Source organism: Monodon monoceros, unplaced genomic scaffold (assembly GCF_005190385.1).
Source record: "Monodon monoceros isolate NGI ecotype Baffin Bay Population unplaced genomic scaffold, NGI_Narwhal_1 Super_Scaffold_14, whole genome shotgun sequence".
Classification (NCBI taxonomy): domain Eukaryota; kingdom Metazoa; phylum Chordata; class Mammalia; order Artiodactyla; family Monodontidae; genus Monodon; species Monodon monoceros.
The window spans coordinates 76,399,371-76,425,805 of record NW_021703770.1 but is presented as its reverse complement, the minus strand read 5'-3'; the positions used below and the strand labels follow the sequence as shown (position 1 = coordinate 76,425,805).

Below are 26,435 nucleotides of genomic sequence, written 5' to 3'. Positions count from 1 at the left end.
CCCGCAGTTATTATTTCTTTTATGAAGGAGCAAGTTATTAGAGGTTCTTATTCTCTTATTCTGGAAGTTTGCTCATCACGTTTTTTATTTTAGCCATTATGATAGGTGTGTGCTGATAACTCATTGTGGTTTTAATTTGTATTTCCATGATGGCTAATGATGTTGAACATGTTTTTATGTGATTATTTGCTATCTGTCTGTCTTCTTTGGCAAAATACCTGTTCGTTTCTTTTACCCATTTTTAAATTGGATTTTTTGGGGTTATTGCTGAATTTTGAGAGCTTAAAAAATATTCTAGGTACTAGTACCTTGTTGGACATGTTGTTTCCAAATATCTTCTGGCAGCAACATTTTAAAATTTTTACCATGTTCATTTGATAGTTCGTGCATTTGCTATCAAATCTGTAACAACTCTTTGCCTAGCTCTGGAACTCAAAAGTTTTCTGTTTTTTTCTAACAGCTTTATAGTTTAATGTTTTACATTTAAGTTTATGGCATATTTTGAGTTAATTTTCATATAAGGTGTGAGGTTTAGGTTGAGGTTTTTTTTTTTTTTTTCTTTTTTTGGTCTATGGACTTTCAGTTGTCCACTACCATTTATTGAAAGTCTGTTCCTTCCGCCATTGAATTGCTTTTGCATGTTTGTCATAAACCAATTGCGCAAATATGTGTGGGTTTATTTCTGGGTTTCTGAAGTGGTCCAGTCATCTATGTGTCTATCTCTTTGCCTACTAAGCCTTAACATTGGATAGAGTGACTTTCCACTTTATTCTTCTTCAAAACAGTTTTAGCTCTTCTAGGGCCTGTGGCTTTCCCTGTAAGTTTTAAAATAGTTTGGCTATGTCTACAAAATACTTTCTGGAATTTTGATAGGAAATGAATTAAAGCTATCTATCAATCTGGGGCAGATAGACATCTGTGAGTCTCCTAGTCCATGTCTCTCCATTTGTTAATCTTTGGGTTCTTTCATCAGCATTTTGAAATTTGTAGCATGCAGGTGCCATACATGTTTTGGTAACTTTATACTTAAGTATTTCATTTATTTTGGTGTGATTGTAAATTGTATTGTGTTTTTAATTCTAGTTTCTACATGTTTATTGTTAGTATTTAGAAATGGATTGGTTTTCGTGCATTCGTGTTATATTCTGTAGCCTTGCTGAACTCAGCAAGGCTGCCTAGTACTTATTAGTACTAGCCATTTTTTTTGGTTAGATTTCTTGGGATTTTCTGTGTAGACTATCATGTCTTTGTAGTTTTGTTTTTTCTTTTTCAAGCTGTATATTCTCAAATCCACTGTTGTCCACTGCCGCCCCCCCACCCCTGTCCCATCTCCCTGCCTTATTGTAGCAGCTACAACTTCCAGTACCATGTTGGATAGGAGTTATGTGAGTGGACATTCTTACTTGTTACTGATCTTAGGGGGAGGGGGAAAGCATTCATTCTTTCCTGGTTCAGTATGATGTGAGCTGAGGGTTTTTGGTAGTTGGTCTTAAGTTGAGGAAGTTTACTTTTATTTGTAGTTAGATTACAGTTTTATAATGAATTGGTATTGGATTTTATTATATGCATTTTTTGTGTACCAGATGCTGCAGTTTTTCTTTTCAGCTTGTTGATATATGGTAGATTACATTGGGTGATTTAAAAAAAAATTGATCCATATATATTTTTTAATTAGTTAATTCTTTTTGGCTGTGTTGGGTCTTTGTTGCTGCGTGCGGGCTTTTTCTAGTTGCGGCGAGTGGGAACTACTCTTCGTTGAGGTGCTTGGGCTTCTCATTGCTGTGTCTTCTCTTGTTCTGGAGCATGGGCTGTAGGTGCACAGGCTTCAGTAGTTGTGGCACGTGGGCTCAGCAGTTGTGGCTTGTGGGCTCTAGAGCACAGGCTCAGTAGTTGTGGTATAGGCTTAGTTGCAGGCTCACTAGTTGTGGTGCATGGGCTTAGTTGCGCTGCGGTGTGTGGGATCTTCCCGGAGCAGGGATCGAACCTGTGTCCCCTGCATTGGCAGGCGGATTCTCATACATTGGTTGATTTTTGAATGTTGAATCAGCCGTGCACACCTGAAATAAACCCCACTTGGCCTTGGTGTACATTTCTTTGTAAACGTTATTAGATTCCTTTTGCTGATATTCTGTTGAGTTTTTTTTTGCATTTAAATTCATAAGAGACATTTGGTCTGTAGTTTTCTTTTTTATATTGTCTTTGCCTGACTCTTATCAGGGTAATGTTAGTTTCCTAAAATGAGTTTGGAAGTGTTCTTTCTTGTTTTATTTTCTGGAAGTTATTATAAAAAGTCGATGTTAATTCTTTGTTGAAGGTTTGTTAGAATTGTGTAATGAAATCACTTGGGCCTAGTGGTTTGTTTTCTGGGACTTTTCAAATTCAATTTATTTGATGGTTATAAGGTCTGTTTACATTATCTATTCTTGGTTGAGTTTTGGAAGTTGTGGTTTTTGAGGAATTGGTTGACTTAGAAGTTATTGAGTTTATGAGTGCAAAGTTTGTAGTGTTCCTATATCTTTTTAATGGCTGTAGGATTTGTAGGGATATATTTTTTCAATGGCTGTAGGATTTGTAGTGATATCCCCTATTTCAAACTCATATTTGTCATTTGTGTCTTCTCTGTTTCTGTTTTTTGTCAGTCCTCATAGATGTGTATTAATTGTAATTATCTCTTGAAGGACTAGCTCTTGGTTTTATTGCTTTAAAAAATAGTTGTTTTCCTGTTTTGAATTGAATTGATTCCTACTATTCTCTTCCTTTTGCTTGCTTTAGTTATTTTTTGTTCTTCTAGTTTCTTGAGGTTGGAATTTAGGTTATTGATTTGAGTTTTTTTCATTTCCAATGAAAATAAGTTGACCCTTGAACAGTGAGGAGTTTAGGAGGCTGATACCCTGTGCAGTTGAAAGTCCATGTATAACTTCACAGTTAGCCCTCTGTATCTGTGGTTCCACATCCATGGATTCCACCACTTGTGGATCATGTGGTACTGGAGTAGGTAGGTATTGAAAAAAATCCATGTGTAAGTGGACCCATGCAGTTCAAACCTTGTTGTTCAAGGGTCAACTGTATTTAATGTTACGAATTTCCCTCTCAGATCTGTTTTAGCTGCATCCCATATATTTTGATTGCTGTTTCTTTTTTCATTTAATTTTGTATGTTTAAAAAAATCTGTTGAAGACTGTTTTATTCATGAATCAGAAGCTTGTTATTTATTCATGTTTTTATCATTTATCTGTTTTGTTTTCATTATTGGTTTCTAATTTAATTCATTTATGATTAAGCCACATTCTGTATGATTTCATTCTCTTAAATTTATTCTCTGAATATGCTACATTTGGGTGAGTGTTCCTTTGTGTTTGGAAAAATAATATGTATTTTGTTTTTGTTGGGTGGTATGCTCTCTTTTTGTCAGTTAGGTATTGTTAGGGTTTTTTTGTTTGTTTTGGTTTTTTTTGGTGAGATCTTGTATGACTTATATTGTTTTCTACCTAGAAGTTCTATCAGTTGCTGAGCATGGTGGGCAGGTGTCGAAATCCCCAACTGTAGTGGTGGATTTGTGTATTTATTCTTTCGGCTCTATCAGTTTTGTTTTATGCATTTTGAGGCTCTGTTGTTTGGTGTTTATAAAATTAGCAGTGTTGTATCTTTCTGTTGAATTTATTCTTTTATTGTTACATAATTTCTTTGTTTCTAGAAATTTCTTTTTGATCTGAGGTCTACTTTACCAGATACTAATATAGCCACTTTTGTTGTCAGTGTTTACTTGGCATATCTTTCTATTCATTTACTTTCAACCTCCCTATAGTGTTGAACTTGAAATTAGTTTCTTCCAAATAGCATGTGGTTGGTTCATGTTTTTTAATCTACGCTGCCAGGCTCTGTCTTTTGATGGATGTATTTAAGTCATTTACATGTAAGAGAAAATTATTGATATGTTAGTGTTCAAGTTTGCCATTTTGTTGTTTCCTCCCTTTTCTTTCCTTTCTCTTTTCTTGCTTTTTTGGAGTTACTTAAAAAATTTTAGGTTTCCATTTTGATTTATATATAGTTTTTCTTAGCTTTTTTGGTTGTATCATTTTCTCAATGGTTTTTCTAGATATACAATAATATATGTGTAGCTTATCACAGTTTACATATGCAGCATTTTATCACTTCTAGTAAAATGTGGAAGCTTCACTTTCCATTTAGGCACCTTTAATGTAACCTAGTATTGTGGCTTTTGTTTCATATTTCATATTAATTGACTATGATTTATACAGCTCTTGAGAAGGATTGTCTTTTGTATTTATCCATACTCCTGCAGTTTCTGTTTTTCCTTTTTCCACACTGCTCACAAGGTTTAAAAAAAATCATTTTCTACTGTTTGAGTACTTTCTTTTACCAATCTTTAAGTGTGTATCTGCTGGTTTCCAAATACTTAAGTGGTTTTTCTTGGGGGGGGGGGTCTAAAATATCTTTATTTCCCCTTGATTGTTGAGCAGTTTACTGGATATCAAATTCTGGGTTGCTGTTATTTTCTTTAAGAACTGAAAAATAATTGCCCCACTTCATTCTGGCTCTAAGATTTCAGATGAGAATTCTGTCACTAGAATTGATGTCCCTGTATAGGCAGTATGTTATCATGGTTCTTTTCCAAACTTTTCTTTATCTTTAGAAGTTTAATTTTGATGTCTTGCTGTTGGTTTCTTTGGGTTTATCCTGTTTGGGGTTCTTTCAGCTTATTGTAGAAATATTATATCTTTTACCCAATGTAGGAAATTTTGAGCTGATACGTTTTAAAATACTTTCTCAGTTTAATTTCTTTTTCTTTACCTCTTGGAACAGTGATATGGATGAAGAATCCTTTGTTATTGTCTCACAGGTCCCTGAGGCACTATTCATTTTTCTTCACTATATTTTGTCTGAATCTGTTGTTCAGATTAGTTGAATTGTATTGATCGGCCTACAAATTACTGATTCTATCTTCTGTAGTTATGATTTTACTATTGAGTCTACCCAGTAGGTTTTTTATTTTGGTAATTGTATTTTTCAGTTCTATAATTTCCATTTGGTCCTTTTTTATAATTTTTTCTCTTTTTTTCTAATTTTTCATTGTTTCATGAGAACTTGCAGTTGATTATTGAAGCATTTTTATGACAGCTATTAAAAAATTCTTGTTAGATAGTTCCAGCACCAGATTGATTTGCTTGTTGGCATCAGTTGATTGTTTCTTTTTATTTGTTTTTTGATAGTATTGGTTCTTAGTATGAAGAACAATATTCAATTGTATTCTGGACATTTAGTCTATCTTAGGAGATGCTGGGTTCTACTTAAGTGTTTTATTGTTGCAGTATGCTGCTAAGATCAAGCACACAGGTCCTGACCTACTTTTGTGGATTGTGGTTCTAATGATAGTTTAATTTTTAGAGGCTTTGTGATGTTGTTTTGGTCTGCTCGGCATATCTAGTGCCAGTAACCTTAGGGAACAGAAGGGGGTTCCCCAGGCTGACCTGCTAGGGTCTCTTGGTGAAGGAGCAGAGAATCTCAGGCACACAGTGACCAAGAAGCTTCCCTTGTCAGGTTATTGCTGTGTTGGGATCCCCCATGCCTCTGAGAGACAGAGAGTGATTCTTGGGTAATGTGTGAGTTATCAAGAGATCTATCCTACTGACACCTAATCTCTCCACCTCTCTCCACTCTCTTCCTTGTCCTGGAATCTCTAATGGAAGGAGATCTGGGTCCATTGGGATTCCCTTGATCATTTATTATTGGCAGTGTTCCCAATTGCTCTCTCCGTCTGGTGGTGCTGGGCTTAGTTGATACTGTCAGAGAGATTCCTGTTTGATCAAGAGGAGGAATGAGCTAGGTTGGGGGTGGGGAAACATGGGGTCTCGGTTACCTTCTGTTGGGTGCTCAGACATAAGTCACCTTGTTACTCTGTTATTCCTTCAGTCTTGGGCTCCCAAACCAGCTTGCTATTTCTAGAATTCTTACCAGTCTCTATGTTATTTTCAGGGACTATAGTTGTTTTTAGTGGGGAGAAGCTGGGAGAAACAGATCTGTATCATCTTGTTTAGATCAGAAGTTTGGAAATAACTAATTTTTACCTGTTTTTCTCTGGAGTTTATTTTCTTATTTTAAAAAACACATTAATTATCGGGTTGGCCAGAAGTTCCTTCAGTTTTTAAGTAAAACTAAAAGACACCTTTTTTATTTCACCAAGTACTTTACTGAACAATGTGTTCACCATTTTGTTCCACTACTTTCTGCCATTTTTCAGCCAACTTCATAATTCCTTCTTCCCACAACTTTTTATCTTTTTGAGCAGAGATCTGTTCCAGGTGCCTTTTTTTTTTTTTTTTAAACCCCACATTTGTTTTTGTTTTTGTTTTTTTGTTTTTTTTTGAGGTACGCGGGCCTCTCACTGTTGTGGCCTCTTCCGCTGCGGAGCACAGGCTCCGGACGCGCAGGCTCAGCGGCCATGGCTCACGGGCCCAGCCGCTCCGTGGCATGTGGGATCTTCCCGGACCGGGGCACGAGCCCATGTCCCCTGCATAGGCAGGCGGACTCTCAACCACTGCGCCACCAGGGAAGCCCCCCACATTTGTTTATTTATTTTTGGCTGTGTTGAGTCTTTGTTTCTGTGCGAGGGCTTTCTCTAGTTGTGGCAAGCAGGGGCCACTCTTCATCGCGGTGCGTGGGCCTCTCACTATCGCGGCCTCTCTCGTTGCGGAGCACAGGCTCCAGACGCGCAGGCTCAGTAGTTGTGGCTCACGGGCCTAGTTGCTCCGCGGCATGTGTGATCTTCCCAGACCAGGGCTCGAACCCGTGTCCCCTGCATTAGCAGGCAGATTCTCAACGACTGCCTCACCAGGGAAGCCCTCCAGGTGCCTTTTACAGTCTTCCAGGGAATTGAAATTTTTTCCGTTAAGAGAACTTTGTGAAGACTAAAATAATTGGAAAGCCGAAGGTGCAATGTCTAGTGAACACAGTGGGTGTATTAGAACTTCCCAGCCAAACTTTAACAGTTTTTGCCTGTCATTAAAGAAACATGTGGTCTTGCGTTATCTTGAAGATTATGCGTTTTCTGTAGACTAATTCCAGACACTTTTCGTAGAGTGCTGCTTTCAGTTGGTCTCATGGGGAGCAGTACTTGTTGGAATTAATTGTTTGGTTTTCCAGAAGGAGCTTGTAATAGAGGACTCCCTTCCAATCCCACTATATACACCACCTCATCTTCTTTGGATGAAGACCAGCCTTTGGTGTGGTTGGTGGAGGTTCATTTCAGTTGCCCTACTGTCTCTTCTGTTCCACATCACTGTACAGTATCCATTTTCCATCACCCATCACAATTTGTTTTAAAAATGGAACTTTTTTTTTACGTTTCAGTAGAAAATCGAACGTGGAAATACAGTTAAGAAAGTTTTTTTTTTTACTTACGTGGAATCCAAACATCAAAGCAACTAACATAACCAAGCTGGTACAAATGCTTTTAACACTTGAATTGGATATTTTGAGTATGTCGGCTGTCTCCCGCATGGTATAATGTTGATCTCAATTAATGTCTCGATTTCATCGCTGTCAACTGCAGCTGGTCTACCCATCTGTGGAGCGTCGTCCAGTGAGAAATCTCCAGCATGAAACTTCGCAAACCACTTTTGACACGTTCGATGAGTCACAGCACCTCTTCCATACACTACACAAATCTCTTCTTGCATTTCAGTTGAGTTTTTCCCTTTATTGAAATAAAGCATAATATGCCGAAAATGTTGCTTTTTTCTTCTGTCTTCAATATTAAGATGGCTACACAAAAATTCACCAACTTTGGTAAGCTTTTTTTTTAATGCATGCTGATAGGACAGCTGTTACAATACACTCTAACAAAATTGTTTCGGATGAAGTTAAAGACAACTAAGTGCTACTACAGCCATTTTATGGAAGAAAACAAATGCACTTGGGCCCAACCCAATATTTAATCTGTTGATTACCTAGTATGGCAGATGAGGACTTAGCTGTCTTATGTGAGCATTCCATATCTCTGTTATCCTTTGTTATTGTTACAGGTTTTTGCTAAACCAGAAATAAATATTACTACTATGATCACATAAATGTGGCCCATTGAAGACTGAAGTAGCGTACTTTGTTTCCTTCTTGTGCAACCATTATTTTAATGTAGTAAATCATTGCTACATGTTTTTCTTTACATCATTTTTTACTTAATTATAGGTAATTAAATTTTTTTTTTTTTTTGCGGTACGCGGGCCTCTCACTGTTGTGGCCTCTCCCGTTACGGAGCACAGGCTCTGGACGCGCAGGTTCAGCGGCCATGGCTCACAGGCCCAGCCATCCACGGCATGTGGGATCCTCCCAGACCAGGGCACGAACCCGTGTCCCCTGCATCGGCAGGCGGACTCTCAACCCCTGCACCACCAGGGAAGCCCGTAATTAAAAATTTTTTACGCCTGCCCTTAGGCAATATGGCTTATTTCCTCCTTTTGCATGATATATTCTCCAGTATCTTCCTAATAAAGAGTGTGTTAAGAGTTTTTTTGAGCTCTGCATGTTTGAAAATTTCTTTATTTTGTTCCCATAGTTGATTAATAATTTGGCTGAGTAGAGAAATCTAGATTGAAAATCAGTTTTCCTCCGATTTTTTAAGGCATTGTTCCAGTGTCTTCTTATGTCCATTTCATCTTAAATGACTCAATTTAATTAAAATATAAGTGCAGATGGAGTTGGAGCTAGATATATTCAAGGCCCACATACGTATTTAGGAAAAGCAAGTTAAAACTTGATTCAGTACTCTTAATGCTTGCTTCATAATTTGGGTTTTGATCAGGAAAGCTAATGGGTTGGGATGTAGGGAGAAAAGTTTGGAAGTGTGGAAGACATTCGGTGAAAGAGGTAGCTAAAGAAACTTAGGGAAGAAAAAGTATGAAGTGAGTAGTTAGATTGTTTTCTTATGTCTTGTTAACTTGCTCTGAAGTTCGTAGTCCAAGTATCATTGTCTTTTTTTTTCTTTTTAAAATTTATTTATTTATTTTAATATCTTTATTGGGGTATAATTGCTTTACAATGTTGTGTTAGTTTCTGATGTATAACAAAGTGAAAGAGCTGTATGTATACATATATCCCCATATCCCCTCCCTCTTGCGTCTGCCTCCCACCCTCCCTATCCACCCCCCAGGTGGTCACAAAGCACAGAGCTGATCTCCCTGTGCTCTGCGGCTGCTTCCCACTAGCTAGTTATTTTACATTTGGTAGTATGTATATGTCCATGCCACTCTCTCACTTCATCCCATCTTACCCTTCCCCTTCCCCATGTCCTCAAGTCCATTATCTACATCTGCATCTTTATTCCTGTCTTGCCCCTAGGTTCTTCAGAACCATTTTTCTTTTTTCTTAGCTTCCATATATGTGTGTTAGCATACGGTGTTTGTTTTTTTCTTTCTGTCTTACTTCACTCTGTATAACAGACTCTAGGTCCATCTGTCTCACTAGAAATAACTCAGTTTCATTTTTATTTTTCTGACTTACTTCACTCTGTACGTATGACAGACTCTAGGTCCATCCACCTAACTACAAATAACAATTTCATTTCTTTCTATGGCTGAGTAATATTCCATTGTATATATGTGCCACATCTTCTTTATCCATTCATCTGTTGATGAACACTTAGGTTGCTTCCATCTCCTGGTTATTGTAAATAGTGCTGCAGTGAACATTGGGGTGCTTGTGTCTTTTTGAATTATGGTTTTCTCAGGGTATATGCCCAGGAGTGGGATTGCTGGGTCATATGGTAGTTCTGTTTTTAGTTTTTTAAGGAACCTCCATACTATTCTCCATAGTGGCTGTATCAATTTACATTCCCACCAACAGTGCAACTCTCCAGCATTTATTGTTTGTAGATTTTTTGATGATGGCCCTTCTGACTGGTGTGAGGTGATTCCTCATTGTAGTTTTGATTTGCATTTCTCTGATGGTTAGTGATGTTGAGCATTCTTCATGTGTTTGTTGGCAATCTGTATATCTTCTTTGGAGAAATGTCTGTTTAGGTCTTCTGCCCATTTTTGGATTGGGTTGTGTTTTTGATATTGAGCTGCATGAGGTGCTTGTATATTTTGGAGATTAATCCTTTGTCAGTTGCTTTGTTTGCAGATATTTTCTCATGATTTGATTTAAAATCTTCATTAGCTTCTAGACACTGCTCTAGGTTTGGGGGAACTGTTTAAATAACCAGCAGGGGGAGTACTCAGTTCCTTTTGCAACAGGGACTCAAGCTGGAAAGATAGTTGGGATTTTAATCTGTGCAGTTTAGAACAACAGTTTAAAAATTTTTTTTGTTTTTTCTGATATTAAAAATAATATGCACCTATTGTAGAATAGCTATAAAAGAAAGAATACAATAGAAAATAACACATGTAAATCTACAATCAGGTGATGTAGGCACTTTCATGTATTTCCTGTTAAACTTTTCTCTCAATGCTTTTTTTTAAAGTTATTTTATAGATTTATTTATTTTTGGCTGCGTTGGGTCTTCATTTTTGCACGCGGGCTTTCTCTAGTTGTGGCGAGTGGGGACTATGCTCACTGCGGGCTTCTCATTGCAGTGGCTTCTCTTGTTTTGGAGCACGGGCTTTCGTAGTTGTGACATGCGGGCTCGAGAGCACAGACTCAGTAGATGTGGCACACGAGCTTAGTTGCTCCTTGGCATGTGGGATCTTTTTGGACCAGGGCTCAAACCCATGTCCCCTGCTTGGCAGGCGGATTCTTAACCACTGTACCACCAGGGAAGTCCTCTCAATGCTTATATCTACTGCAAAATTGATGTTAGTTTTAAAACTTAGGGTCGTTGGTATTACATAGATACTCTTTTGAAAATCAATCTGAATATTCTTTTCCATCCTGGTAAGATCAGAAACAGAACATTTATTCTTGTGTATAAATAAGATTTCTGTTGGTTTCTCATAAAGTTGTAGATTTTAATTTCTGTTCTTTTAAGGAGCAGAACCTCTAGAGCATCAGAAAATTCCTATTAAGCAAAGAAAGGCAGCAGAATACAATGTTGTCTATCTTAAGGATACAACTAAAACATATAAAATCAGAAGATGCAAACAGGGCAGCAGTATATTAAAACAGTTGTGTCAGGTTGCTGGCTTGGTGCCTGGTACATAATTTTGTTCTCAGTTTTTGGAATGGACAAATAGTGGAATAGGGTGATGCTTTTAAAAAATTTATTGTAATGTTAAGACAAATAAAAATGGAGTACTTTTGTAAAGATTGAAACACACATGAACAATTTCTTAAAAAGTTATGTGTAAGAAAGCTTGTCCAGTTGGTGTAGCTCTAGATCATCTCCTCTTAAAAGCTATGACCGAGAAAAACAGTACGTATTATCTGCACAATAACTAATTTATTTATAGAAAGAAGAGAAACATACTTAGTGCCTGAGTTCTGGCCACAGTTTTACTAAGATATCAAAAATATTTATCTTTGAACATTCTGTATAAGTCCCTCCTTATTTTGAACCAGTTTTGTTGAATTCTGCATTCAGTTCTTGTCACTTACGCATTAAAATAACATAGGTAACAAATGTACACTTATGAGTGTGGAGAAATCCATTAATCAAAGGGAAAACAGTTTTGAGGAGAGGTTAATGAAGAAATCACATTGCAGTAGTTGAAGAATAAAATCTTTGTGTTGACAAATCTCTATATAAGTGTGCTGGGGAAGAGAAGGAGCAAGGGATAGCATGATGGGGTGAGAGAGAGTTAAAAAAAAAAAGTTAATGAGAAACTTGTGCATGGTTGAATGATGGCCTAAGGGGTGGAACAGATTAAGATAGGAAACTTTGGAATCCTGAATGCAGTGTTTCATGACTGGCATCCTGTTCTTCATGTTGAGGATTTCTTTTTATAGCCTCAAGCCACTGTGATGTAAAGGTTTCTGTTTTTTCCTCAGCCTTTTAAAAAATTCAATAGAGACTATAGCATTTTTACTTTTTTACCCAACATTGTGTATTTTACTGCAGCAGAATATTCCAGGCATGTGCAGAGAAGTTTGTTCTGTGTTTAGTTTACCTGTATGGTAAAGCCATACAGGTTGGATTTTTTTTTGGCTGCATTGGGTCTTCGTTGCTGTGCGTGGGCTTTCTCTAGTTGCAGTTAGCGGGGGCTTCTCTTGTTGCATAGCGTGGGTTCTAGGCGTGCAGGCTTCAGTAGTTGCGGCGCCTGGGCTCAGTAGTTGTGGCTCGTGGGCTGTAGACCGCAGGGTTAGTAGTTGTGGTGCACGGGCTTAGTTGCTCCGTGGCATGTGGGATCTTCCCAGACCAGAGCTCGAACCTGTGTCCCCTGCATTGGCAGGCGGATTCTTAACCACTGCACCAACAGGGAAGTCCCTAGAGGTTGGATTTTAATCTATTGTTCTTTGTGGTGGTTCTCAAACTTTAATAGTGCCTAACTCACCAGGGTGGTTGGTGGGCCTCTCATCACTCAAGATCCTAATTTGAGGTTTGAGTATCTACTATCTCTAAAAGCATACGTGGTGATTCTGATGTGCATCGCCCTTGATTGCATTTTAAAAATTGTGGTCAAATAGAATGAAATTAACTATTTTAACAATTTTTAAGTCTATGGTCTGTGACATTAAGTACTTTCATGTTGTTCCGAAACTATCACCACCATCCATCTCCAGAACTTTTCATCATCCCAAACTGAAATTATACCCATTAAACAACAACTCCTCATTTTCCCCTCCCCGCAGCCCCTGGCAACCACCATTCTACTTTATGTCTCTGAGTTTGATGACTTTAGGGACCTAATATAAGTGGAATCATAATTTTTGTCCTTTTGTGTCTGGCTTATTTCATTTAGCTTAATGTCTTGAAGGTTCTTCCATGTTGTATTGTGTGTCAGAATTTTTTTTTCTTCTTTTTTTTTTTTTTTGCGGTACGCGGGCCTCTCACTGCTATGGCCTCTCCCGCTGCGGAGCACAGGGTCCGGACGCACAGGCTCAGCGGCCATGGCTCACGGGCCCAGCCGCTCTGTGGCATGTGGGATCCTCCCGGACCGGGCACGAGCCCGCGTCCCCTGCATCGGCAGGCGGACTCTCAACCACTGCGCCGCCGGGGAAGCCCCGAATTTTTTCTTTCTTTAAGGCTGAATGTAGTCCGTTGTATGTATATACCACATTTTGTTTATCATTCATCCATTGATGGACGTTTGGGTTGTTTCAGCCTTTTGGCTCTTGTGAATATGGCACTCTGAACATTGTTGGGGAAATATCTGTTTGAGTCTCTGCTTTCAATTCTTTTGGGTATACGCTGGATCATATGGTAATTATATTTTTAACTTTTGAGTAGCCACCATACTTTTATCCACAGTGACTGCATCGTTTTGCGTTTCTGTCATAATGTACGAGGGTTTCAGTTTTTCCATGTCCTTGCTAGGACTTACTATTTTCTGTTTTTTTTTTAAATTTTTTAAATTTTAACTTTTTTTAATAGTAGTCATTCCTAATGGGTGTGAAGTGGTATCTCATTGTGGTTTTGATTCACAATTCTCTCATGAATAATGATGTTGAGCACCCTTTCATGTGCTTATTAGCCATTTGTATATCTACTTTGGAGAAATGTCTCTTTCAGGTCCTTTGCCCACTTAAAAATTGAGTTGTTGGTCTTTTTGTTGTTGAGTTGTTAGGCGTTCTTTATGCATTTTGGATATTAGTTCCTCATCAGATCTTGGATTGCATCTTAAGAAATGCTGGCTTGGGGTAAGGAGTTTGAATTGTGGAGTCAGACCAGCCTGTGTGTGAATCTTGGCTTGTGTGTAAGTTCCCTTGCATATTAAAACTGCCAGCTACCAATCTGGAGTGATCTACCTCTTTCTTGGGCTCTCCTTGTCCTCTGTGCATGGGCACCAGTTTCAGACTTCACCTGGGGACTCCTGAGGTCGCAAACCTACAATGTGTCAGGATTTCATTGCTTTTTAAGGCTGTGAATAGTTTTTATTTACATGTACATGCTTATTTTGTTTATCCATTCATCCATTGGTGGACATTTGGGTTGTTTCCAGTTTTTAGTTATTGTGAATAATGTTATTTTGAACTTTGACATTTAAACATACATTTGAGGGACTTCCCTGGTGGTCCAGGGGGTACATACGACTGCACGCTCCCAACCCAGGGGGCCTGGGTTCGATCTCTGGTCAGGGAACTAGATCCTGCATGCATGCCGCAACAAAGAGTTCGCATGCGGCAACTAAGAAGTCTGTGTGCTGCAACTAAGGAGTCTGCATGTCGCAGAGAAGATCCCGTGTGCTGCAACTAAGACCTGGCACAGCCAAAATAAATAAGTAAATATTTACTTTAAAAAACCCAAACATCCATTTGAGTCCCTGCTTTCAGTTCTTTTGGGAAATCGAATTGCTCAGAAGTAGAATTGCTAGATCCTATGGTAATTCTATGTTTAATTTTTTGGAGGATCCACTGTACCATTTTCTGTAGCAACTGTATCATATTGTATTGCTACCAGCAATGCACAGGGGTTCCAGTTTTTTCCATATCCTTGCCAATAGTTATTACTTATTTATTTTTTGACAGTAACTATTACAATGGGTGGGAGTTGGTATCTCACATTGTGGTTTTGATTTGTGTTTCCCTAATGACTAATGATATCAAGCATCTTTTTATGTGACTGTTGGTCATTTGTATGCCCTCTTTGGAGAAATGTCTATCAGAGTTTTACCGAGTTTTAAACTGAGTTGTTGAGTTGTGGGAGTTCTTCATATATTTTGGGTACTAGATTCTTAGTTGGATATGTGATTTGCAAATATTTTCTCCCATTATATGAATTGTCCTTCTGCTTTCTGATAATATCTTTTGAAATTCATAAGTTTTAAATATTGATGAAATTTAGTTTATTCATTTTTTGTTAACTTGTCCTTTTGTGTCATGTCTGAAACCGCTGCTTAGTAACTTCTGTTATTTTTTGTCAGACCCTTGACAGAAATCGTTTGACCACAGATGTATGGGTTTTTCTGGACTATGAATTCTGTTCCATTGACTGGGTCTGTTGTTATGCCTGTACCACACTGATTTGATTACTGTTATTTTGTAGTAAGTTTTGAAATTGGGATGTGAGTTCCAGTCATGGAACTTTCGTGGTTTTCTCATAGAGTCAGGATGAGTTACATGTTTGGTATCAATGTGTGACCGTATAGGTGGGTTATTGTCAAGGAGGGAACCTCACCTGAGCCTTTGTGTCCAGAGTTTTTACTGGGGCTTTGCTATGGACTGCATATTTGTGTTCTCTATTCCCAACCCCCATTCATATGTTGAAACCTAATCCTCAATGTGGTAGTATTTGGAGGTGGAGTCTTCGAAAAGTAACTAGGTCATGAGGGTGGAGCTCTCATGAATGGGATTAGTGCCCTTATAAAAGAGGTTCCAGAGAGATCCCTCCTCTCTTTAGCATCAGTGAGGAAGTGAGCCTTTGCCAGATTTCACCACTAACACTGAATCTGCTGACACCTTGATCTTGGACTTCCCAGCTCCTAGAACTTGAGAAGTGTTTGTTGTTTATAGGCTACTTACTTTATGGCGTTTTGTTATAGTAGCCCGAACAGACTAAGGCTCCATTACGTAGACATAAATGGCTGATCTCAGTCTTCAGTTCTTCTGTGTGTGACTTAAAGCCTCCACTCTAAATCATACTGTCTTTCTGGTGTCACCAGCCCCCGTGCTAACAGTATTAGCCCCCACCCTAAATCACATTATTAGACTGTCTGGTGTAACTGAAGCTCTCAGGCAAAGAAAGACACTTCTGTCAGCCATGGTATTCCAAGGGCATAGACATTACTTTCCAGAAGCCAAGGACAAAGGCTAAACTTGTTTGTTTTTTGGCCGCTCTGTGCAGCTTACAGGATCTTAGTTCTCTGAGTATAGATCAGACTCAGGCCCCAGCAGTGGAAGCACTGAGTCCTAATCACTGGACCACCAGGGAATTAATTCCCTAGCCTTCCTTTTAGGTGAGGTTAGATTCTTTACTCCATGTTTACTTTTTCAGTCTTTCCCTAATAGGTCTTTTACCCGTGGTTGTCTTTCTTTTCACACCTTAAGAGCCCATGTTTATGACAAACACAAATCCTCTTCTCAGTCTGCAAATGTCTCTCCCTAATTCACATTCATGTGCCCTCAATTGAAGTGAATTTGTGATTGCTGCCTTAACTCACAGAGTTACTATAAGGCTTCAGTGAGGGAAAGAAATTAAAAAGTGGTTTTTAGAATTAATCTCTGCAATCTTCATACTGCCTCTGCATGTTTATACTAACTTCTGTTATTTTACTTCTCTGTATTGTGTTTTGTGACAGGTCTAATGATCATATTGGTTTCTTGAGGACAGGGTTCATGATATTTCTCTGTGTTTTCTGTGCTTAAGTGATTACAAGCACTGGTTTGTTGAATTTAGTTTTCAATAATGCTAAAAATATATTGAAATTCCATTTGTTTTTAACCACCAGAGTGGCTGCATTTGGTTGTGCAGGTTGAAAACCGCAGTGCCCGCAGAGGCCCTGTTCATAGTCATGTCCTGCAAAATTTGTATATTTATTATGCTACTCTTTCAGTAGATGGCAATAAAGCACCTTTCCTAATAAAATCAGTACGTTATGACAATTTCCAAATCAGTGACTCGAGAAGGGAGTGTCTTTTTCTCATTTGCAGAAAAATGTAGCCCTATTAAGAATATGGTCCTTGGGCTTAAACTAGCTTGAATTTTGATCCTGGCTTTGCTATATACAGATACATGGTCTTGAAAAATGTCTTCAACAGTTAGTTTCTTTGTCTGTGAAATGGAATTAATACTACTCATTTCAGCGTAAGATATCACCTAGGATCTATATGAGGTAATAGACATGAAACATTTGCAGTGATGTCTGGCAGCTACTGAATTATCTTAGTCTGTTCAGGCTGCTGTAACAAAAATGCCATAGGCTAATGGTTTATAAACAACACAAATGTGTCAGTTCTGGAGGCTGGGAAGTTCAAATTTAAGGTGCCAGTACATTCAGTGTTTGTTGAGGGCCCACTTCATGGTTCATAGCCATCTTCTTTTTGTCCACACATAGTGGATCTCTCTAGTACCTCTTATATAAGGGCACTAATCCCATTCGTGAGGGTTCCATCCTTGTGAACTAAGCACCTCCTGAAGTCCTCACCTCCAAATACCATCACATTGGGGATTAGGTTTCAACATATGAATTATAGGGGGGACACAGACATTCCATCTGTAGCATAAATATTCAGTTTGTGATAGCTAAACGATTGTGCTTCTTTTCATTGGAGCTGGTTTTACTTTAGTAGTGTGTGATTACAGAGTTATATCTGAGGTGGTTTACAATTAGGTAAAAGTAATTTATTCGGTTGCATGAGGTCTTAGTTGCGGCAGGCGGGCTCCTTAGTTGCAGCTCGAGGGCTCCTTAGTTGTGGCTTGCCAGCTCCTTAGCTGTGGCATGCGAACTCTTAGTTGTGGCATGCATGTGGGGTCTAGTTCCCGGACCAGGGATCGAACCTGGGCCCCCTGCATTGGGAGCGCAGAGTCTTAATCACTGCACCACCAGGGAAGTCCCATAATTAGGTAAAATCTTAATTCGGGGGGGCGGGCTTGTGCGTGGGAGTCCATATGGGCGCCTGCGTGGCAGGGAGCAGTGTGGGGTCGCCATGGCGGAGCTGCAGCAGCTCTGGGTGCAGGAGGCAGTGGACTCTATGGTGATAAGTCTGGAGAGAGAACATCTGGAAGATGCAGGGCCTCATGTTCCGGTGCAGCGCCGCCTGCTGTGAGGACAACCAGGCGTCCATGCAGCAAGCGCGCCAGTGTATTGAGCGCTGCCATGCACCTCTATCTCAAGCCCAGGCCCTGGTGACCAGCGAGTTGGAGAAGTTCCAAGAGTGCCTGGCCCGGTGCACAATGTATTGCAACGACAAAGCCAAAGATTCAATAGATGTCGGGAGTAAATAGGTTCAGGTGAAGCGGCTGCTGGAGAGTTGCATGACCACGTGTGTGAATGGCCACATGAACCTCATCCCAACCATGACCAAGAAGGTGAAGGAGTCTCTCTCATCCATTGGGAAATAGATGTCTGCCTTTGGCCATCGGGGCTGAAGGCAGCAATCTATTTAAAAAGAGGAATGGGGATTTGGGTTTTCTAAGGAAAGTTTATGAATGAGGAAATTAAGGATGGCAGCAAGTTTAAGGCCTATATCACTTGCCTTTGGACACTGGTTCCTTTGTGTTTGAAACCTAGAAAGTGAAAAAAACTGGTGCTAAAATTGGGGTCAGAGATAGCAAGGGAGAGTTTTTGTGGGCCTGAATATCACGTGGCAAGTGCTTATCCTGGCAACAGGGTGTCTCCCTTGTACCAAATCAGAGCCCTCCAAGGTACCAGATTCTCATAGTACACAGATACCAACAGGCTGGCACGTTTATCTGACCTGATTATGATCCAGTAGAGTGTGTGGAGAGGTGTTTCTGTTTGTTGCCAACCTCCTGTTTACCAGAAGGATCACTACCACATTTTACACAAACTGGAAATAAAACAAAATCCACGAGGTCACTAATTTAGAATGGGAAAGGGGGCTTCTGGGGCTTTGTTTTGCGTGGTTTTGTCTTATATACAAGGGCATGAAGTTACTTTAAGATGTAGAGTTGGTAGAGGTAGTTTGGATAAAAGCTTTGAAAGGGTGCTTGTGGATATTCATTTCTGGCCGTCAGGATGTGGATGCGCGTTTCTTAAAATTCTCACACATGACATCTTTCAGCCTGGAGACGCTGCTAAATTATAAGAAGCGCTGTCACACTGGTAGGGGAAGCATGTTGCTGCAAATGGCATTATTTTATACTTTTTTAATGACTGAGTAGTATTTCATTGTAATTATATACCACATCTTCTTTATCTATTTATTTGTCAGTGAACATTTAGGTTGCTTCCATGTCTTGGCTGTTGTAAATAGTGCTGCTATGAACGCTGGGGTGCATGTATCTTTTTGAATTAGAATTTTCTCTGGATATATGTCCAGGAGTGGGATTGTTGGATCATACAGTAACTCTATTTTTAGTTTTTTAAGGCACCTCCATACTGTTTTCCATAGTGGCTTTACCAATTTACATTCCTACCAACAATGTAAGAGGGTTCCATTTTCTCCACACCCCTCCAGCATTTATTATTTGTAGACTTTTTAATGGGATGGCCATTCTGACCAGAGTGAGGTGATACCTTATTGTAGTTTTGATTTGCATTTCTCTGATAATTAGCAACGTTGAGCATCTTTTCACGTGCCTATCGGTCATCTGTATATCTTCTTAGGAGAAATGTCTATTTAGGTCTTCTGCCTGTTTTTTTTTGATTGGGTTGTTTGCATTTTTTGTTACTGAGTTATATGAGCCAATTGTATATTTTGGAAATTAAGCCCTTGTTGGTTGCATCGTTTGCAAATATTTTCTCCCTGCCCATAGTTTGTCTTTTCGTTTTGTTTATGGTTTCCTTTGCTGTGCAAAAGCTCGTAAGTTTGATTAGGTCCCATTTGTTGATTTTTGTTTTTATTTGTATTGCCTTGGGAGACTGACCTAAGAAAACATTGCTGCAGTTTATGTTAGAGAATGTTTTGCGTGTGTTCTCTTGTAGGAGTTTTGTGGTGTCCTATCTTAAGTATTTAAGACATTTTGAGTTCATTTTTGTGTATTGTGTGAGAGAGTGCTCTCACTTATTGGTTTACATGCGGCTGTCCAGCTTAACCAACGCCATTTGCCAAAGAGACTGTCTTTTTTCTGTTGTATATTCTTGCTTCCTTTGTCAAAGATTAAATGACTGTAGGTGTGTGGGTTTAATTCTGGGCTCTCCGCTCTGTTCCACTGATCCATATGTCTGTTTTTGTGGCAGTACCACGCTGTTTGATTACTGTAGTTTTGTGGTATTGTTTGAAGCCCGGGAGGGTTATGCCTCCAGCTTTGTTCTTTTTCCTCAGGATTGCTTTGGCAGTTCTGGGTCTTTCATGGTTCCATATAAATTTTAGGATTATTTGTTTTAGTTCTGTGAAGAATGTCACGGGTAATTTGATGGTAATCGCATTAAATCTGTAGATTGCTTTGGGTAGTATGGCCATTTTAAAGATATTAATTCTTCCAATCCAAGAGTGTGGTGTATCTTTCAATTATCTTTAGCTTTCTTTATCAGTGTTTTATAGTTCTCAGTGTATAAGTCTTTCACTTCCTTGGTCAGTTTTATTCTAAGTATTTTATTATTTTTAATGCGATTTTAAAAGGGATTTTTTTTTTACTTTCCCTTTTTGATATTTCATTGTTAGTATGAAGAAATACAGTCAATTCCTGAATGTTAATTTTGTATCCTGCTACCTTGCTGAATTTATCATTTCTAGTGGTTTTTGTGTGGAGTCTTTAGGGTTTTCTACATATAGTATCATGTCATTTGCATAAAATGACAGTTTTATCTCTTCTCTTCCAGTTTGGTTACCTTTTGTTTCTTTTTCTTGTCTGATTGTTGTGGCTAGGACTTCCAATACTATGTTGAATAGAAGTGGTGAGAGTGGCCATTCTTGTCTTATTCCAGGAATCAGCAAAAAGGCTTTCAACTTTTCGCCATTGAGTATTATGTTGGCTCTAGGTTTGTCACAAATAGCTTTTATTAAGCACCTTTTTAACTAATTGCTTTTAAGTTAAAGTCTATTGTAATGTTATTCAGACTTCCATCTTCTGAAGAGTAGGCGGGTTAGGGTTGAACTGTAAGTAGAGATTTGGTTAGAGGGCTGTGAGGGAAGGAGGGACAAAGACTTGAATCTGTAGCCTTTGAAGGGGTCTTGCTGATAATCCTGCCTTTGCATGAGAATAAATTTATCACAGTTGGAGTTTATAGGTTGCTGTGCTTCAACATCTCAACAATGAGGAAGCAGGAATGGGAAAGAACCAACGCAAACTCATTGTTTGCTTTTGAGTGGGGAGCGATCAGTAAAATAAAATTGGACCCAGAGTGTGATATATTAGTAGCTGTCATTGTTTTATGTCTTTTAAGTCCTTAGATTAAGAGTAATGTCAGTGGAGCCATGTCAGTGGAGCCAAGAGTGGTTTTCCTCTAGCAGAGGAATTTTCCATTTCAGAAAAAAATAAGTTTCAGACTAATGGTATTCTGAGCTGGTGTACAGGGCTAGTGGAAAATAATTCTGCTTTTCTTTTCAAGTGTTGAAAATTAAATACATCACCATATTTCCAACATTGTTGCGTTAAGAAGTTCCGGATTGTTGAGAAGAATGAGAAAAAGAGGGTTAGATTGCTAGAGATTAGGATTCTAGCATCAGAGTCTTAGAATAGCTGTAGTAAATTAGTCTGGTTTGTTTGAACAGTTTAGGTGTTTGATGACACCCAAACTAGGTGATTATTGTACTGTAAGTTTAAGCATAATTGTACATTCCAGACATTTACTACTTAGCCAAAGTACTCTTAAGTTTGAAAATATGAAAATTATACAAAATGTGGCAACCGTTTCCTTTATTTTCTCTGATGACAGAAGAAGAAATGAATTTAAACTGCTACATGATTTAATGCCTTTCTGACCGAAAACTTTAAAACACTGGAATGGCTATGGATTCTTTCCTGAAAAAACTCTTCCATGAATGGAAAAGATAGTATAGATATGAACTTCCTTAAATGAAGCAATGATTTAGGTGACTCCTAAACTTATTTAGCATATGCTGAAATTATTTAGCAGACAAGGGATAAACCAGCAAGTTCCGGAAGCTAGCACTTTTAGAGTTTGCCACGTGTAGAACGTAAGTTATAAGTGAATCCTGGTTTTGGGGTCATAGAAGACATAAACACATGAAAATAACATTCTCTATTGTGGCAGTGGAGGTGCTATTGGAAGTGCTGATTTCCAAACGAGTGGTTCAAGGAGGATGACTGAGGGCTATAACAGTACAGGAGGATTCGTGAAGAAGGTAGTCCTTGGGCCAAATCCTGAGGGGTCCAGCAGGTCAGACTGAAGAGAGTTGGAAAGACAGCCTGGCAGGAAACAAAGGAAAGGGCAAAGTTGTCTTGAACCTTATAGGCAGTTTTCAAAAATTTTGTTATGCTTTGTGAAAATTTATTTTACTTACATGTTTTTTCTCGGACTTGTTCTAATACCCTTTATTTTCTTATTTATTAACGTCTGTTGTCCCCACATCAGGAGGGTCGGTCTTTCTTAATCGGCATTGCCTGACTGTGAGAAAGATAAGAAGGCTAGAGCACTGGTTATGGGGGCAGCTCATGGAATAGTGACTTTGACTCTGCAATAAACTGACCTTTTCCAATGAGTCATTTAATTCCCTTCTTCTTTATTTTTAATGTTTTTTTGAAATATTTATTTGGTTGCGCCGGATCTAAGTTGCGGCAGGCAGGCTCCTTAATTGTGGCCTGTGAACTCTTAGTTGTGGCGTGCATGTGGAATCTACTTCCCTGACCAGGGATAGAACCCGGGCCCCCTGCATTGGGAGCGCAGTCTTATCCACTGCGCCACCAGGAAAGTCGCTTAATTCCCTTCTGCTCCTTAAACTGTCTGAGAGGCTGTAGAGTTCTAATCAGTAAGCTGCTTTTTCTTATTTTTTGAGGTTTGAAATATTATAGTTGGTCATTAGATTAAGACAGTATTTTATGAATCATAGTGTATGAAAATATAAGCATCTTTATAAAAAATGTCTAAAGTACCTTCTCATATTAACTCTGCTGAATGTTAATCAGCTCTTCTTCTACCTTCCGTTATGGTGGTCTGTGGTACTATTATTTCACAGTATTGTCATTAGTGTCAATTTTATCTTGGTAGTCATCTTGAGGTAAGTATATTTATTATTCTCATTTTACTGATACAGAAACTGGATCTTGGGAAGTGTCAGTGTAACCAACCAGTAGCTCAGCGGTGACTCAGGCCAGGTCAGTCTGACAGCACAGCTTGAAGATGGGAGCTGAAAGGATTTGTGTGCTGCTTGTAGAATTTCCTGGATGTTTCTAAGCTTGAGGAGGATAATAACTCAGGACATTTGGAATTAGGACTAGCCTGGGAAATTGAGGATCTATGGGTAGCCATCACCCAAGTACATTTCTTCCTTTGTTCAAGTCCAAGACAGCTTTCTCCAGGAAACATTCTCTTAATCTATTTTTGAGCTCATTAGCCCAATTTTGGTCTGTTTCTTCCTCCACTCTAATTATATCCTTAGAACCCACGGTCTTTGAAGATGGAAACTGTCTTTAGCTGTATACCTTCAGAGGGCTCAGTGAATCGTTTCAGCTGAGTACGAATATTTACTGAGTATTGTGGTCCAGCTCTTTCAGTAGCTGGTGATTGAAGGCCAACTTCAGCTGGACAGAGGCACAGAAGATTGATGGGTTGGCTTGCAGTTGACAGCATCTGGGCACCTGGGCAGCTCAGGGACCTGACTTACAGCCTGGAGCATGATTTGTGCCTCTTCTTTCTTTCTCAGGTTTCTTCATATTATATGGGACAAGGTGGCTCACTGCTTTGGGGTCACACCCTTGGCCAAGTTGGGAAGAAGAGACTCTTCTCCAGTAGCCCCAATTAGAAAAGTCCTGGAGAGGGCCTCTGACTGCCTCAACTTGGGTCCCATGGCATCCCTGGACCAGTTGCTATGGCCAGGCTGATGTCCTATGATTATCCTTGGCCAGGTTGGGCGCCCAAAACTGTAGTGGTGGGAGTGTGTTTTGTCACTAGAAATGTGGATGGATGAGAAGGCTGAGTAGTGAAGTCGCCCTGTAAGCACCTGCTCTGTGGCTGAGTAAACACTGTGGAGAGAGAAATACACATGTTCTAGAGAGCTGTGGCAGAGGTAATGTTTATAAGGATAAGTAGATGAAATGGAAATGAGTTTAACACAGCTTAAGGGCTGTGTTTACCCTTAGGTTTATACTTACTGACTTATTTACTTTAGATATTTTAGATTTTGTGACAGGTGTGGTAATAGTCAAGAAATTTGCATATTCATTCAAGAGTCATTTAGTGAGTACCTCAGTGGGGAGTGCTGTGCACTGGGGATAAGATGAAGAGGCATGAGACTCCTGCCCTCAGGAGCTCTTATTCTAGGGAAAGGAGCAGATGGGGCAGGAAACAGGCTGTTGTCCCAGAGGGAGGGATTAAGTGGAGGCATTTTCACGGAAAAGATGATCCGGGATCCGTGGCAGAGTTGGAGAGGCTAAAGGAAGAGGAGAGGTGATTTCTGGCAAAGAGTTCCATGGGTGCAGGTGTGGTGTTGGAAATGCTTCACCTGGCAGCAGCAAGGGGAGTAGAACAGATTGGCTGGGGAAGCAGAAGGGGAGGCTGAAGAGTGCTGTTGAAGGCCAGGATAGTAGGTATCAGAACTTGGGCTCAGGCCCTCGCGTCAGTGAATTTGTGGGAGGGTGTCTGTTGCCACTGCCTGAGCTGCTGGAGGGCAGAGTCTTTCTTGCTCGTCTTGTATCCCTGGGGCCTGGCAGAGTGTCTGCCTGCAGTGGGCACTCAGTACATGTTTACTGACAGACTGAAGATGAGGACATTAGAATTCTGTCTTTTATGTTAAGTTAGAGGGTTCTAGTCCCTAAAGAATCTGAGTATGGATGAAATCCAGAGAAGCAAAGGATAAGTCAGATGCAACCAAAGCAGTGAGTGACGGGCCTGAGAAACGTTCTGTTGCCAGAGAGAAGGAAAAAACAAATGTGCAATTAACTTGATAGGACAGGCTCTGAGCATCACAGCGCCTACCGACTAGCTGATGTGGTTAAAACTTTACATCTGTTCCTCATATTTGACAGGAACAGATTTGAGAGCCATGGAGTCATTGTCTCTGCTTAATGTAGTTCAATTTCTGGGTGAAAAAGGGTTGACATCCTTCAAGTATGTGGCTAGAGCCATTGGGATACATTGGGATACATATATTATTCAGATACTCAAAGAAACTTCCTTTTTGGATTGTTAGATATCAGATTTGTTCCCCAAATTTATTACATGATATCCAAAGCAATATTTAGAAATTTTCACTTCTTTCCAAGGGGAGTGTCCCACAAATGTATAGTGGAATGCATTTGGTTTTATAGGGAGTAAAGTTTCAAAATGAGTAAATAAAATACATAAGCATGGTGTACTTGAGAAATGAAAAATTGAGCAGAGCACCAATAAGAAGGAAAAGTGGTCTCTGAGGGGCTGATGTGGATAGTAAAGCAGTGAAGCAGAGTTTAACCTTTTTGTGTTTTAATTGGTTGCTTTTTTCTGAAGTATGGTCTATTTAAAGTACAGTCAATCCTCATTTTTCAAAGATTCTGCATTTATGAAATCGCCTACTTGCTCAAATTTATTTGTAATCCCCAAATCAGTGCTCTTGGTGCTTTTATAGTCATTTGCAGGCATATGTAGAGCAGGGAAAATTTTGAGTCACCTGACACCCGTGTTTCCAACCGAGGTCCAAGGCCCCACTCTGTCTACTTTTTCTAGCTCTCACACTCTAAACAAGGGCCCTTTTCTTGGTCTTTTTAGTGCCACATTTTTCACATTTTAGTGCTTTGTGTTGGTGATGTCACTGTTTAAAATGGCCCCCAAACATAGTGCTGAAGTGCTGTCTAGTGTTCCTAAGCGCAGGACATCTGTGATGTGCATTATGGAGAAAGTATGTGTGTTAGATAAGCTTTGTTCAGGCATAAGTTATAGTGCTGTTAGCCATGAGTTCAATGTTAATGAATAAGCTATATATATTAAATAAGGTGTCTTTAAACAGAAACACACAAAAAGTAAAGTTTCATATTGACAGGAACTATGCTGTATTCCCCGAGGAGCAGTGGTTCAGTATCTGCCAGTTCGTTGTTTTGGGCAACTTTATAGAACATTAACTACTTTGAATAATGAGAATTGACTGTATTTGTTTCCTATTCTTCTTCCTGGCCTCAACCTGGGCTTATATAGTTATTTTCTGTGTGTGTGTGTGGGGGGGGGGGGGGGTCGGGATAACTTTTTATTTTGACAAAATTTCAAACTTACAGGAAACTTGCAAGAATAACATAATGAGGTTCTTTCTAGTGGAACTATAAGTGGGTTAATAGTGTCCCCTGCAAAATTCATGTCCAGCCGGAACTTCAGAATATGACCTTATTTGGAGATGGGTGTTGGAAGATGTAATTAGTTACTATGAAGTCATACTGCATTAGGGTGGGCCCTAAATCCAGTGACTGGTGTCCTTATAAGAAGAGGAGAGGACGCACAGAGATACACACAGGACAGGGTACCATGTGATGATGGAGGTGGAGATTGGCGTGATGCAGCTACAAGCCAAGGAATGCCAAGGATTGCTTAGAGCCACCAGAAACTAGAAAGAGGCAAGGAAAGATTCTTCCCTAGAGCCCCCAGAGGGACGTTCATTTTTGGACTTGAAGCCTCTAGAAT

General features: G+C 39.4%; 1 protein-coding gene and 1 pseudogene across 8 annotated transcripts in view; both read left to right on the top strand.

Annotated features, from left to right (window-relative positions):
* The window catches only part of SPIDR (scaffold protein involved in DNA repair), a 384,011-nt gene that overhangs the window by 8,981 nt on the left and 348,595 nt on the right, over positions 1-26,435 (top strand). The window lies entirely within an intron of this gene.
* LOC114895557 lies at positions 17,695-18,109 on the top strand (annotated as a pseudogene).